The sequence below is a fragment of the Daphnia pulex genome, chromosome 12, assembly GCF_021134715.1.
Source record: "Daphnia pulex isolate KAP4 chromosome 12, ASM2113471v1".
Taxonomy (NCBI): domain Eukaryota; kingdom Metazoa; phylum Arthropoda; class Branchiopoda; order Diplostraca; family Daphniidae; genus Daphnia; species Daphnia pulex.
In genome coordinates this window covers 1,897,422-1,913,695 of record NC_060028.1, presented here as the reverse complement: position 1 = coordinate 1,913,695, position 16,274 = coordinate 1,897,422, and the positions used below count along the sequence as shown (strand labels likewise).

Here is a 16,274-nt window from a genome sequence, read left to right as displayed (position 1 = left end):
GCCAACGGGTTAACTTAAGTGTATGTGTGTGTGTGTAACTGTGTATGTATGTATCTGTATCAGTGTATGTATGCATGTATGTTGCTTTCGCAAAACTGTGGAGGAATTGTGGGTGGAGGTGGGACAATATACACAATTCTCATATCACTTATAATTAGTATATTTCATTTCTCACTCATACAGAATAAATAACATAGCAGAAATTATATATTACTATTGCTCAACTCAAGTAACTGCTATACAAACTTAATTTGTAACTCAATATTGTTGAATCCCCTTGTTGTTAAGAGAGTAGATTCCATCAGATTTCCTCTATCATTTCAAGATGAACATTCAACTTACTACTATAAATTCTCTGACAGGAACAAATCATCAGCACTTTTCAGATTGAGCAGTTGCCGAACCTGCAATAAAAATATAAAGAAGAACAATTTCAACCAAGAAATATTTGCACATAAATACTTTTAAATAGTAAACAAGATTCAATAACCTACATCAAATCATCAAATACAATCAGCATGCAGTATCCATACTTGTTTGGGCTCGGGCAAAGATCTAACACCACAAATCACAACTGGCATCCAGGCAAAGTCAGTGTAGGTACCTACAGCCCTACAGGTGCAGGTAAAAAAAAGGAGTCAATGAAGGAAACGTGAACACTTTGTGAAGCAGCCAAAGGTAATTACCGTGAAGCAATCAACCTACACAGTTTTCGAACAACGTCAGAGATATGGAAATGCCAATAGGGTGGCGTCTAGGCTTCTGCCTCGAAGGTGTCAAACTGGTCAAGGTGCTGTCAATCCTGTACCATGTCAAAAGAGAGCAGCGTTGCCTGTTGCCTCAAAATCAGCATTTCTTAAAAAGAAAAAACAAAAAAACTTGTACAAAATAATTTAATTTTTAATTTAAAAAAAAGAAACCTGCACTCACATTAAGAAAGCAGCAACTACAGCCGTGCAGCAACTACAGCCGTACAGCGTCGTGATTTACTTGGAGGTGCCGTCTCTTTAAAGTTCCTAACTCGCGTGGGCAAAGTCGAATTCTCACGATTCTTGAAGAACGAACTCGTTTATCCATTACGTAACTTTCCTGGCGAGTTCAAAGAATTGACGATTCAGTTTCAGTCGGTTTCCTAGAATTTTTTGTTCAGTTGAAACCTTATACAAAAGATACAATAAAATCATCATCACAACACGTCGGGCTACACAAAATTGGCATAGTCATGTAAGAGACTACACGGCGCGTGCATCTTGTCTCTTACGGGAAACGAATGTATAAAATATGAGGCGTGACTCAACAATGTAAATGTTTATTAGTATAGTCTGAAAATACAATTGATAGGAAAGATAACTAATGAAGAGGAAGAATAATGAGAGAGGCGACAGTACCTTTACTCGGATGTAGTTGAATAAGTCACACAACACAACACTTGTTGAAAGAGAGAACAACTGGACCGATGATCGGAAACACCCGGTCGGTCAAACTACGAAAAGGATCTGCCTTGTGGAGAGAAGAATATCGCACCCTTTTATATGAGAAGAGTGGGGTTGCGACATAGTATAAGGAAAACGATAGCAAAAGGTATCCCATAGAAAACCCACCCCCGAGTGAGTTGACAGTTCTGTCAACTCACTTAATTGAGGTTTAAAGAGTATTTAAATGGGGTAAAAGGGGCTTGAAATATGCGTGGAGGACGCGTAATTTATGCATGGAGATGCAATCTAAGAAGGGTAAAGAACCGCGGCGTCGACAGCAAGGGAGAAGGGGTTGCACCGGAAGCTGTACAGGTGTGATGCGTCATCATAGCCGTAGGCCAAATGACGCACACGCCGTTCTATTACATGGCTCCGGGGCCCCTTTGATTACGTCCCGTAATCTACTCAATTGGTTGATTGATGGTAGAAGATCTTGAAGTTTCGCTGCTGGTGAAGAATCCAAAGTTTTTTTCACGGCGTCGACGATGAACTGGAACACGGGACGAATTGACGCGCGGTGAAGCTTGCAGAAAATGCGGAGAAAATGTCGAAAAGGAGCGCGAAAATCAAGAAATCACGCAGGAAGGCGATGAGAAAGGCGAAAACAAATATTGAACTGGTGATGAGACAGCTGATGCACAAGAACTTGCTATTTTTTTTTTGCTTCGGTCTGATGTCCGATGGTTGATAAACTAACCATTTTTTTCCAATTTTACCATACGTTTCGTTGTTGCTTTTCGTCAAGTTCCTTGCATTAATTAGCAGGTCGATGGGTCGGTAGCTGATAGGGCCTCGTCTTAGGTTGGACTGATACATTTTCTTTTGATACTATTTTTGAAAGTTATTCCCTTAGAATAATTTAAGAATCATAAAAAGCTTAAATTTGTTACTTATACAACGTTTAACACTATAAAACTTTCGCTCCTGAATTGAACAATTCTATAGTTGACGACTCAAAGCAACTGTTCCTATTATAACGCCGTTTCAATGTCACTAAACTTTTATTAGCATTCCTCCCACGCACATGACCAAATCCTATTAATCTCCATATTTATTTTTTTTTATCGATTTCATCCGGCAACATCTCTTGTTCCAGACTAACATAACAAAAATTCATCCGCAACGTCCGTTTCGATCTAACCTCTAAACTGTAACCGTAAATCCATCTGACACTTTCCTCATGTCAGGATAACCTTAAAAATAAAATCTATCCGAAAACGTTCAAACCAGGCTTCCTTTTTTTTTTCTTGGAGATCTTTTGTTAATCATGTCGTAATGAGGAATTCTCTGTTTCTAGAAATTAAATAAAAAATACAACTTATTGCTAAATAATACGTTACTTTTGTTGTTGTTCAGTTTTAATGTATCTACTCTGACCTCACGATACCCAAGGATTTCCTATCAACTGACCCATGTCTCCCATTGGTGTCTACACAGTTATACTCATTTGTCCTTCCGCCAAGCCGCATGTAATGGGCTCTTTGTAGGAACAGCTTGATGGTTGATGGTCGAGAGCTCCGTAGTTATAATATGGCATTAGTTTTCTTTCTCCGTTTGCGTTGAACAGTTTCCTTGCATCTCTGGCCAAACTAAAATGATTGGCTTCGTTCGTTTGCACATTTAAAGTTGGAGAGTTGAACGGATGGAGATGTTGATGAGCACTGAGAGGCATTTGTTGGTATGCAATCAGATGATGCAGAATTTCCATAATACGATTGGTCAAGTCTTCGTTCGGAATTAGTTCGATGGCTTTATCTGGAGGGTCTGTGTTGAAGCGTGACAGCGACGTGATGGCGGTGATGTTTTCATTTTGTGTCTCTATGGCCTGCCAGATAAGATGAGAAGCAGACTGTGATAAGGTAGATGTCATATCGTTTACCAATTTCCTTTTTCTGATTTCTTCTAGTTCTGCTTCTAGCCGTCGGTCATATTTGTCAGTTTCTCGCACGAGATCTTCGTAGACTTTAAAGTGTTTATAACGAACGTTATACTTTGTCTGAAGGTCAAGTCCAGCAAGAAATTTTTGTCTGAATATCAGAAAACGCGTGGTTTCTTCGTCTTTTGTAGGTTGGGCGTTCTTGGGGTAGCCACGTTCAAGAATATTTTTCAATCGAAACCCAGAAGTGATAATATTTTCGTTTACTACTGAAGAACGCGGTTGTTTGATGACGAGCACTTCGGATTCGCCGTAAAGGTGGTCTGCAGCAGTAGCGACGTTAGGGTGTATAAGAACGCTACTGGAAAGATGAGTTGCGGTGTGCGGTGAAGAAGTGGGGATTGAAAAACGAACTGAACTTGCGACTGGAGCTATTGACGTGGAACTTCCATCGGGGATAGCAAAAGCGACCGGGGAGCATTGATGTACAAGTCGTGTAGCGTTGGTGGCGTTTTGTCGTAGTTCTGACGTATTGCGATTGCCAGGAATGTCTCCGTTGCCAAAGTTTTGCATTCCGGACGCTTTGTTTCCTTTTCCGTAAGTTGGCAAAATGATATCCTGATTCTTAACTTCCATAAGTTCTTCTGGAACGTTGCTGTCAGAGATATTTTGAATTCGTGAAGATGTTCTCGCGCGGGTGATCCTGTTTTCTTGCAGTTGCTCAGTAGATAATTTTTCCTTGACCGTCGTCTTTGGTGATTCATCAATCTTCTTTTCGAAATCAGACTTTTTTCTTTTCGAAAAAAGACAAAGAGTCTTTGCAAGAAGAGATGAGCTATTACAAATAGCGGCCTTTGCGCGTGCCCATCCAGAAGGCTTTTTCAATGTCGCTGGCGGTTTGAAGATTCCAATTTTTCGTAAAAAGGATAACTTCGGTTTTTTAACTGGGGGGACCAAGCTCTCTGTCATGATGCTTGATTCCGAATTGCGTTGCTCACGCAAACGCGCAAATAAATCAACTGTTTTCAGACTGATACTCTTATTCATAAACATTGTGAGTCTATTCGTACGCCGCTGCCACCAGATGTAAGAGACTACACGGCGCGTGCATCTTGTCTCTTACGGGAAACGAATGTATAAAATATGAGGCGTGACTCAACAATGTAAATGTTTATTAGTATAGTCTGAAAATACAATTGATAGGAAAGATAACTAATGAAGAGGAAGAATAATGAGAGAGGCGACAGTACCTTTACTCGGATGTAGTTGAATAAGTCACACAACACAACACTTGTTGAAAGAGAGAACAACTGGACCGATGATCGGAAACACCCGGTCGGTCAAACTACGAAAAGGATCTGCCTTGTGGAGAGAAGAATATCGCACCCTTTTATATGAGAAGAGTGGGGTTGCGACATAGTATAAGGAAAACGATAGCAAAAGGTATCCCATAGAAAACCCACCCCCGAGTGAGTTGACAGTTCTGTCAACTCACTTAATTGAGGTTTAAAGAGTATTTAAATGGGGTAAAAGGGGCTTGAAATATGCGTGGAGGACGCGTAATTTATGCATGGAGATGCAATCTAAGAAGGGTAAAGAACCGCGGCGTCGACAGCAAGGGAGAAGGGGTTGCACCGGAAGCTGTACAGGTGTGATGCGTCATCATAGCCGTAGGCCAAATGACGCACACGCCGTTCTATTACAGTCAGTGGAGTAAAAGCGAGTAAAAGGAATGCAAAATAGCAATTACGCAACTCTCGGACGTGAATTCGCTTTCACGTGCCGATAACCCAGTCATACGATTAACTTGGTAACCACGTCTCAAATATTCAACTGAAATGCCTTTTAATGTTGAGTTAAAAAATCATTCTGAAATAACTGTTAAGCATTTAATTAGATGAGAAAATATATATGGAAAATAAAAAAAAATTAAGCTGTGGATAGAATGGATGACCCGGATAAGACATCGCTTGATGATCAGACTACTCCTGGGTTAGAGTTCACTCCCAAATGAGAACGAAAGCAGTTTCATTTTTCATTTTTTTTTTCTCTCCTATTTGTTAGTAAAACTAGCAGATGGCCGAAAAAGTATCAATTTCCTTCACACTTTTATTAGTTCTAGTGGTAATTAGATGCCACATGACAGAAATCATGAGGCAATTAAAGATTTAATACTATGTGAACGGGTGGGGGAGTCAGATAAGTCATCGCTCGGTAGTCGGGAGCACCTTGGGTCCTGAGTTCGACTCCACAGTGGAACACAATCGTTTCCATTCCACGCCATCAGGTGGCGTGTACCTTCACTCAAACAATGCTGTTGCAACGGAGATTTAAATCGGAATCGTGGAAATGTAAGAAAATAAAAATAGTAATGCAGGAAGAAAATGTCGTGGTTTAGGGAGCGGTCACCCCCCGTTGAAAAAAGTAAATTTGATGTGAACGAGCTGCAACTTCCGGTTGGTCTAGAGTAATAACTCGATAGGGTAAAATATTAAGCTAGCAATCAGTAAAACTGAAAGATTAGAATTGTACTGCAAATTCACATAAATGGTCAGGTGAGACATCTTCTTGGTTAAGGAGTAACAGAAACAAACTGTCAATTTGCTTGAATTCCGAGATGTTTTCTTTATTCTAGCTGGGGACAGGGACTTCTATTTGAATTGGATTCTTCTATTGAATTGGACTTCTACTTCTATTTTTCCCAGGGACTTCTATTAGCAGTGGCAAACAATTTCCTTTACGAGGAATTTTACAAAGGAGGTTTCTTCCTACAGAGTACAGATTTCATGTTAATACCCTTCAGTCCTTCACCTTTCCTAACCTGGAAATCGTGGTGGGTAAGTTGACCCACCCATGTTGGGAATCATCTACCACAAAACACTCACTGCATTAATTGTTTTTTCCTATACCTGGAGTCGGAGTCATAGGCCCAATGACCTCGTATCAGAAACCACAAAACAATTGTGAAATTGTCAAATGACACGATGGGTGAACCGGGAAGGTCTTTGTTAAACAACGTTGCTCTGCTTGCTGCTCTGTTTTACAGCGATTCAGTTAATGAAAAACTCCTATGATACAATAAAAACCAGATAAATAACCTTAAATATGCTAATATTCATGAAATGGAAAGTTAATTACCAAAATGCAGTGAATAACTCTCAAAACAATCACACCATCACAAGTTAAAACACGCACTGTCAAGAAGACGGCGTCCATTTTTAATGATATCAATATGAGGGGGAGTGGGCAAGGTTGCATGAATATGAAAAAGGTGGATACACTAAAATTCTGAAAAAATTCAAGTATTCAACAGACAAAAACATAAATCATAAGATTTCATAATCATAAATGATTTGGGCACAGATAAAGATCACGTCGTCTTTATCTATGATTTGGGTATGATCAATGATGTAGCGCCTATCTCCACTGTCCAAATAAGCTAAAATTTCAAGAGGGAATCGTTTGTAACAGAAAATAGAACTCCAACGAATTTTTAAGAATTTTAATTTAATTAATCAAACTTTGTCAGGGATCATGGTAGCTTAAGATAAATAAAACACGAAAAATTCATAAAAAATGTTATAATAAGTATTGTAGGTGTTGCTACCTGCCTACTGCGGTGGTAAGGGAGGGTAACTGACTAACTGGTAAATGGGTTGATTGGTAGCCGGAAGGAGCGGCGACAGCAACTGCCAAGAGAGCAGCGACGATAAACTAAATTAAAATGAAGTTTAACTTTTCTGTAAAAAAAAATTCATTCATTCATTCATTGATGGCGAACCCTGAACTTTTTAATTAATTTTTTTTTAACAAGATTAAATACCCTTTAACTAACTAGGCAGTGGAGATGCGCTGAGAGGTTTGAGGATGATAACATTCGACGCTAAAGGCTGGCGAGAGTAGAGTTCGACACCTTGTCCCATCAATTTTTCGAGCTTTCATTCTATTTCTCCTCTGGCTCTCATCTAGAATATAAGAAATAGGCAAACAAAATCGTTACAAAATCACTGCGAGAGCAAGAGAATAAAACTCCGGCCATGTCTAAGAATGTATAGGGGAAAAGACGAACAAGATGCATATCTCGGACACAAAAGAGCAACAAGTTATAGGTCTATTATAGCCCCGTTTTGCCCCTATAGGTCTTCTCTTTTGGCTGTTGGGGGGACGGACGAAGAGGATGGCATCATACTTGTGCGTTATATTACGTGCCGTCCGGTCGTTATTATCATAATCGGAGAGAAAAAATTAAAGAGGAGAGAAAAGTGCACGGCAATTAAAATAGCTGAAACCTTAGACATATTAATCAATAATGACGAGAGCTAATAGTGACCCGTACGCGGTGCACTATTGCGTATATGGCTACTTGGATGATTCTGCTTATGCTGATACTCTCTGCATTACCATTGGAACAAATTTAAGGCATTTTTTTAATTTCTGCTCGAATGACCAATTAGCGTTAGATGACTATAGTTGTAAAGGTTATCTAGAGAGACAATCGACTATAATCTATCCCAAAGACCGACAGAAAAGAAAACTTAGAGAAATTTTTTTTTTTTAAAGCTAACTGGGCCAGACAAATAAGCGGAGACCTTCAAAAAGTCAGTGCTGACGTAGTGACGTCAGCACTGACAGCAGAGACATAGATTGGTGTTAGTAGGTAGAATATATATATCTAGATCCATTTGTATCAATAAAATATTCGTTAAATCAACAAAGACAATATATGATCAGCAGCTCTGCTCTAATTGGGGTTAAACAAATATTGGTTTTATTGATTAAATGCAAATGGAATATTCAGTCTGTGGGACCTGAGACCAGAGAAAATGCGAGTATAAAAAGACAGCTTTTTCTCTGAGCTTATCATCACAACTCGTCCAGCATCAGTTGCAGCGATAACCCAAAATGTTCCAGAAATTTTTTGTAAGTATTGATTTTCACAATAACTAAATTAGTTCAATCTCTTCTTCAAATCTTTTTTAAAATGTTGCTGTGTTTTTGTTTTTTCGGTAAATCTTTTAAAGCTCTTTGCTTGCGTCTTGGCTGTGATGGCCGTCGTCTACACCAACTCGGCACCCACTGAAGATGAACCCTCTAATTCCGACGAGCCGGGAGACCAGTTCTTGTTCTACTGTCGCTTGTTCAGTAAGTTACCACGCACTTCGTTTAAAAATAAGTTATAAATGACGCTGGAGACAGCAATCAAGGCTTGACGAAATGTATAAATCTCAATGCTTTGGAAACGACTAATGGGATTATGTTTCTTATAGGTTCTTGCAGCAACAGCACCCAGTGCTCGAGCAATGTGATCTACAAGACCTGCAACGGTGGCCGTTGCTGTAAAGGTTAAACATTATGAGGAGTAACCTACCGTGGTAACGCATGTCACTAGATACGGACCACTTCTAAGAAAAATCATTCGTCCTTATATTATCATTCCCTTTTATATCCCAAGTTTTATTAATTGAGTCCTATCAAGACTTGTCATGATGTCCGTCTCTTTTGTAAGAATCTAAGTTAAACGAAAAAAATACACTTTACATCATAAACTACTTCGTTCGACAATAACTGGCTTCTTTTACTATGAACGACTAACGAGGAGGTGCCGGTGTGGCGGCAGGTTCCTCTTGATCATGATATTTTCTATAGTTGCACTACGCTTGAAGTGTTCAAAGTTAAAAATTTCTTGAATTTCATTATTTACCCACAGACAAAATTGTGAGGTACAAAATTGGGTTTGATCTGCAGTCGTTCTACAAGTGAGTTATCTAACGAACCCTAATTGAGCAAACAAAAATGGCAAGAGAAAACAGCCTCAATCAACGCCATAGCTCAGGAATAATTGTACTCCGTACTATGTAGGCCTAACGATAACCAGCGCCACCAAATAGTAAAAGAGGAAGAATAGAGGCACATTTGTCCTACCTTAAAGCCTGGGAACCATACACAAGTGTTTCATCCGCTGAAGAGTTGAATCCTCCAGTCGAGAAAAAGGGGTCCTCGTGAATACACCCACACTCACATGGGTGTAACACGAGGACATTTAAAGAAAAGGAGAAGAAGAGATACTCGGCCGACATCGGTAGTTTCTCCAGTTAAACGGGATGCTGATTATCTAAATAAAAAGTAAAAAAAAATGGGTTTCAGAAAATATTGAGAGAAACAACAAGGAAAAGTTGAAAAAGAGACAGAGAGTCCATTTTAACATCAATGCAGGCGTATGTGAAATTTCGATCCTGTAAAAGTTTCCGATTTTTTGGAAAGAATATAAATTTTTAAAATACTAAAACCGGATATACTTTAGGTCCTTGAATACCACGTTAAAAGAATTTCTGTAATCAAACAGTTAAAATACATAATGTGCGGGAAAGCGGAATAATTCATCGTTCGTGCAAACAGAGGAAAATTTTAGCTGAAATTTTTGAAATTTGCATATTGGTTATCAATTACTTATTAAATTAAATGCGAATTGCAAATGTGCATGCGCTTTCAAACTTGAACAAATAACGGCGATAAGCTCGGTCGTACTGAACGAAACAGGTTAGAAAGAGGGGAAATTGGTCGATAGAATCCTTGTTTACAAGGGAATTAATGCAATTTCATTTAGCAGTGACAGTAATGAAAGCCAGCAGCTGCACGATAGGGGATTCCCCCACTAATAATTGACAAAAGTGTAAGCAGGTTTTCATACCTCATGTCGTGACTGCCACCTTCAAGGGGCTGGTGTCGTTGGGTCACTGTAGTCCTAACTTACGGCATCGAATGGTTTTTGCCACGGGAGAAAGGTGTAAACGAAGCCTGCATTGAGAGGAAACAAAGCAAAGAAAATTGAATTTTTAATTAAGCGAAAAAGAAAAACATAAATGCTATACGATTTTCATACCAGCAAAACCTTTTTTTTTCTCCTGAATTTTATAATCAAAGTGGTTTTTATAACATTTCCTTCTGTCCTTCCTTCTGGGTTTCTACAAACTTTGCTTATACAGAAATCATATCAATTACTTTTCGTTTAACAATCACATTTTCAGTTGGGTACCTTTGAGAAGTCAAACGCTGAGCTGGCTGGATATTTTGGATTATCTGATAAGCTGGCAAAGACGAGAAGAAACACCGCAAGGTTAATACCTAAGTAAATCTCCTAATAAGCTGTTGATCCTGGACAGCAATGACGATTGAGTACTTCCGCCTGGATAATCTTCAATGGATTAATAATAGATTTAATTTCTCTACAGAAAAAAAATATTCCGCTCCAGCAAGAATAAAACTGGAGAGGGGAGGTTGTTGTTGTTTCGGGTTCATGGCTTTTCATACTTGCGGAAAATTCAGAAAACTTTTCAAATAAATTCAATTGCTTAGTTATTAGGTTAATGAATACAGCGTTTAGAAGGAATGGGGCATTTTTATTTTACCACTCAGTTTTTCCTCTCTATTCACGAAAATATAAACATGTAAACAATCCCTATAAAACCAACGAGAAGGATTTAAGTTCGTACAATAAAGACGAAAAGGTTGAATAAAGTAAAAAGGGGCCAGACTGGTAATTATTTTTACATTTGAAGTCGGAAAAAGAGCATCCACTGCGCCAAAGAACGAAACAGATCTCCTAATAAAAACATGATCCATACGGATCAACATAATGGACTTCAAGAAACAAAAAAATAAGAAAAGAATTGTCAATTAAGTGACATCCATTTACAAGATTGAGCCGTTTGGCAATCGCATGTCACATGGGCGAGGTTTTGGCAACTAATGTTTGAGGGATCCCGACAAGAAAATCCACGATGGATTATACAGATTTAAAAAACCGATCATCTCGTCAAACATAACGCCCACTCCGCACCATTACATAACCCAAGTCATAATCCCCTAATCCTTCGCCGCCACAGTTGGAAAGAGAAGGATAATCCTGCCACGCGCGGAAGTGGCGGCAGGAAGTATTTGTCAGGTTTTTCTAGTTTTACAACCAATGGCGAAGGAGGTCAAATTGTCCAAAAAATTTTATCCATATAAACCCCCCTTAAAACTTGAAATTCCGCATTCCATCTTTGGTCTTTGTTCACTGCACGTCTCGCTACTGCCTCTTCCTCTAAGGTCAGTTACCAGTGTCTGTTCGCAGTTGTGCACATTAGTTTAATTAATTGAGTGCTTAATTTGTATCGTTGACTCTTTAACTATGAATAGTTACGGTAATTTACTTTCTTTCTTCACTCAAATCACTTATTTACGAAGGAAATATTTTAATGTTAATTTTTACTTTCAGATTATTATCCAGTTGTTTCCACCACGAAGTCTTCTTCAGCATCAGGTCGTCAGCGCCACTTTTACGACGAGGTCCAGCTGGAGCTACTCGACGCAGAGTTCAACAGAGATCCGTTTCCCAATCGAGAAGGTCGCCGACGCATCGCCCAGTTGATTGGCGTCTCTGAGAAATCGATTATGGTATGGCATTTTGATTTTTACTTTTTAAATCAATTACCTGAAATTAATTTCTCTTCTTGATTGCATCAGTGGTGGTTTCAGAATCGCCGTCGACGTGCACGCCAACTTGGATCTTCACGAGTCCCGACATTAACTCGTGAAACAAATCGCCAACATCGTCGATCAACGCCTTACGTTTCTCGTCAAAGTCGACAAGGTTAGTCTCTATTGGATGAAGAAATTTCTGTGATTAATTTACTAACGTCTTTTGTTTTAAATTTCCAGATACTTACGTCTCACCTCAAGTCCTTCCTACTCCTGGATTCTATTCGGATCCTTCGGCAGTTTCATCCGTAGAACCAATCAACTACTCGACGTCCGAATCATCATCGTCGTCTCCACTTCAATCCGAATGGCTTGCTACCAGCTATCCACAAGACGTCGTTAGTCCCGAGTCCAATTTCAATAACTCGAATGGATTCCGAACGGAGCAGCAACCACAGCAGCAAGACTATTCCTCCTACTACTGGAACAACTGGGAACACTCTCCTCCTTTCTATCCAACTTCTTTGACAAATTCGACTTTTTACTCCAACACTGTTTCTGATCCGTATTCTTCTTTTTACAGTTATTATTCACCTGAAACAACAAATCAGTTTTATAACCAGTCCTGTGTGTAATTTTGTTATTTGACGTTCGTCTGAAGTCTGACAATAGAACTATTCACGAAATAGACTTCGTAAAACTTTCCCCTAATTTTAAAATTTTTTCAAGGGTTGCACTGAACAGCAAATGAATCCCAATAATTAACTTAATCGTTCACTCCAAAATTATTCACTATTATGCATCGAATTGTTGGGTTTCAAATCATCATTTACACTAGAAAAAAGAAAATGTTAGGCATTTTTAGAGGTAAAAGGCCAGATTTTGTTCGGAAATTAATTTAAAGCGAATTGAAAATATTGAAAAGTCTGAAGTCAGCTAGTATTTGAACCCATCATCGCGGATGGGATTTGTGTAACCTTTCACATAGAATTTTAAGAAAATAAAAAATCCCACCAGATAAAGTAAAAACTACATATGTGTTTGTTCGTTTAAATTTAAAGGGTTTTAATTCAACAAAATCAGAGAATCGAGCCATGGATTCGCCCGAGTGACACAATTCGTCCTCGTTGAGGCCTCCTCCGGAGCCGCTAATTCTCAAATTCTCGACGCGTTGACCACTCGGTCATATACATCTAATGACAACTGCTTATCTTATAGAACTTAAATGCTATAGAACAATAAACTATGCTGATTCAGTGATTGTTAACAATACGATAGGTTAGCATAAAGGAAACACAAAATTAAATAATTAATTAACTTACCATTTCAGACAGATGCACCAAGTAAAATTCTGAGAAAGAAATTAACAGAAACTCCCCCAAGCAGCAACTATACTTGTCATCGGGTTGTCCAACTGAAATAACAAGGGAATCATGAACATCATCTATAGTGCACTCAACTTTTCTTCCATTACAGCATATTTCATTTCAACTTTTGGTGCTAATATTCATTCAACTACTTGTGTTGCTTTAAGGTACTGTTCTAGTAAGCTTAGTAACTGAAAGATTTAGATAAAGAAAAAAAACGTAATGCACTGCATGTTTGCTTACAAAAACAATTCAATTTTAAACAAAATTTTATTTTACAAAAAATTATTTTGCAGTTTCACTAGCAAGTACAATTTTCAAATAGTAAGTTTTCCTACATATAACCCATACACCCATCTCCCCAACGCTCTCCTGCTGGGCTTCGACTTTGCAATTATTTTTCATATGAATTTTAATAATTCTTAAGCCAAGAAATAATCAATTTGGAAATAATTCGAGGTATTTAACGTTCCAGCAATAAAAAAAAGTTATAAAAATGAAATTTGGATTTTTAAAAGGTTTTGTCCATGTCGGAATGGAACCACCAACTACCAAAACAGATTTGGTGCTAAATTTTACCAAATTATTATCGTGGTTAATTATTCTTAAAAAATAAAAAACAGCTCCATTTTAATAAAAAAGATTTCGAAATCGATCAGATGTACTAATCTAGACGACCCCGTGACATGGGCGCATACACCCGACAAGCCGCAGTCGTCACCCTATCAGACCAAATGAGTAGGGGGCTTTCCGTTCATGATCAATCCAGACGCGCTCACCACTACGCCATACGCGTCTAACATAACTCGCGTCTTACATAACTTTATTTTAAATGTTGACTATATTACTATAAATCATAAAAATATGGACTCATGAATTTCCGCATACAGTTCACGACCCAAGACGTGCCCCAAAATTGCAGTTAACTTTTGCATGAATAAAAATCGATTATTCATGCAATCAATTTTAACGTATTCCGACTTTACGTAACACTGAGCTAGATCTCAGTCGACTACTTAAACGGGAATGACATTTTGACTGAAGCACCCTTATCCTGTAACATTTCTGTATAATCTTACTAACAAAAACTGCCCAATAATAACCTAACATGATCTAACTGACTCTTACTCGCACAACTACTAACAGTCTTACACTATGACACTGCATCATTAAAAATAAAAAGTTAAATAAACACATCAGGGGAAGCCAGATCGATTACTTACCGTAAGAACAAATCAATTACGGCAGCGTGCTCTTACCATCATTTAAAAAAAATAACAAATAAATTCACAACTTCAGATAATCACAATATAGAAAAAATTAATCTTTTACCGCTTGCCGATTGAAAGAAAGGGTTGAAAGCTGTCTAGTAGATTGACTGGAGCAGCGGCTTCCGATTTCGAAGATGGGCACCGATCTAATTCGGTACGACACTGGAAAATTCGGCTGATGGTTTTCTATGCTGGATTCCCATTCCCATTTCAATGGGATTGATTCCAGTGAGGACCAGTAAGCGAGTTGCTCCTGGATGAGACATATGAGCTGTTGCGCATCCAAGAGAAATAAATTTTCTTCAGCCCGATGAATGGTTTGGCCCACGATCCAAACTTGGCAGCACTTCACGGAATTCTAATTCCAAGTCTATTTTCAAAGTAGTAACAAAATAAAACAAAAATTACCGTTTAATTTAAGTTCCAATAGTCATAATTTGCACCCACTAATTTCCATGGAATAACCACCAGAAGTTCCCGTTTGCGACTCGATTTGTTCAACCGGATTAACGGTGGGCGAACTAGGACCACTCTGATGCGAAGCAAACGGCCAAGCAAGTAATTGTCGAATCAGTTACACTAAACAGGCGCTCATTATCCTAGGACCATTTGGCAGCTGCTGTTGAACTGGAGATGAACAGTGGGTCAGTGGCAATCACTGGAGCTCTCGGAACCTAATTTCAAACAGTTATAGAATCACAGATTAAAAATATGCAACTAGAAAATTAAAAGTTCACCTTCATTTCTTTGTTTAACTTCGTAAACCCAAAGTTTGCTGAATCAAACAAAATCATCTCCGGTTTGGTGGGCAATGTACTATTTATGGCATTTTGGATTGTTAATATACATCATATAGCCCTTTGAACATGAAATTAAAGAAATATGCTATGTCACAAGGATCTAGGTACATAATCAGTTTGCTTGTAAAAAAAACGTTCACGAATATCAAAGCGATTGCTCTGTCTACACTGATTTCGAAGGTAACTTCGACTTTGACTGATTATGAAAATGATTACGTACTTTAGGAATTAAAATATTCAAGCATTACACAGCGAACATATTGCAATGTAATCTTTACCCAGAATGGTTTAACATCATCGTATTGCGGACTTGCAATGGTCTGATATGAAATAAAACATGATATTGCCCACCTCCCGCCATCTTCTTTCAGTTCTTTGACGATATTTTGGTAGTCCAACCCGACATTGCCAGGTTTTAGATTAACGATGCTGTTCTCTCACATTTTCATTGCACATTTGCATTCCAATATGAAAATTAGAAGTTGAACTGTTGAACTTTTCTACATTTTTTTAACGCTTGAACGATCAGCCAACGACCTAGATTATTGAAAATACTGATTCTGACAGCCTTGCAAAATGCAAATTTACCCTCTTGTTTTTTTCGTTATTGATGCTAGATGACAGCATTGTGTGTTTGTTTCCTTCTTCGCTAGATGGTGTTGGGCGATTCCTATTTTGGTGAGCTCAATTAGGCGCGTTTTTCAATTAAGTTTTGGATTGCAGAACCGCAGGGCGATGAGAGTGGCGTTAACGTTAATGCCCTGTACCTGTACAATTATTCAAGCGTGACGACTCTTCGCTTGACGAACACTTTGATTGACAGTAAACTGGCTCACAAAAGAAGAAGAAATTGAGTTTAGGTTTCACGGGTGTGGCACTGTCAACTACCAAAGCCAATGAAAGTGAAATGAATTAAGAAGCTAAATTGGTATTTTCTAGGCGGAGTACATTAACTTGATTGACGCTCGCAATGAAACCTTTTTGCTTTTCCTATCTATATGCGAGTTCTAATGACTTGGAGACTG

The 16,274-nt window shown here is 38.5% G+C and overlaps 2 long non-coding RNA genes across 2 annotated transcripts; one reads left to right on the top strand and one right to left on the bottom strand.

Annotated features, from left to right (window-relative positions):
* Positions 1-144: 144 nt before the first annotated feature.
* On the bottom strand, positions 145-15,636 carry LOC124209344. Its single transcript, XR_006880883.1, has 18 exons — positions 15,187-15,636; positions 14,897-15,123; positions 14,511-14,819; positions 13,134-13,225; positions 12,060-12,405; positions 11,825-11,991; positions 11,603-11,770; positions 10,900-10,951; positions 10,385-10,543; positions 10,232-10,325; positions 10,040-10,146; positions 9,274-9,463; positions 7,175-7,316; positions 6,261-7,091; positions 931-1,132; positions 687-855; positions 495-612; positions 145-404 (listed from the first exon to the last, which is right to left on the bottom strand). It is a non-coding gene; the product is annotated as an uncharacterized LOC124209344 (long non-coding RNA).
* Positions 8,177-8,900, top strand: LOC124209343. Its single transcript, XR_006880882.1, has 3 exons — positions 8,177-8,271; positions 8,373-8,493; positions 8,619-8,900. It is a non-coding gene; the product is annotated as an uncharacterized LOC124209343 (long non-coding RNA).
* Positions 15,637-16,274: the final 638 nt, after the last annotated feature.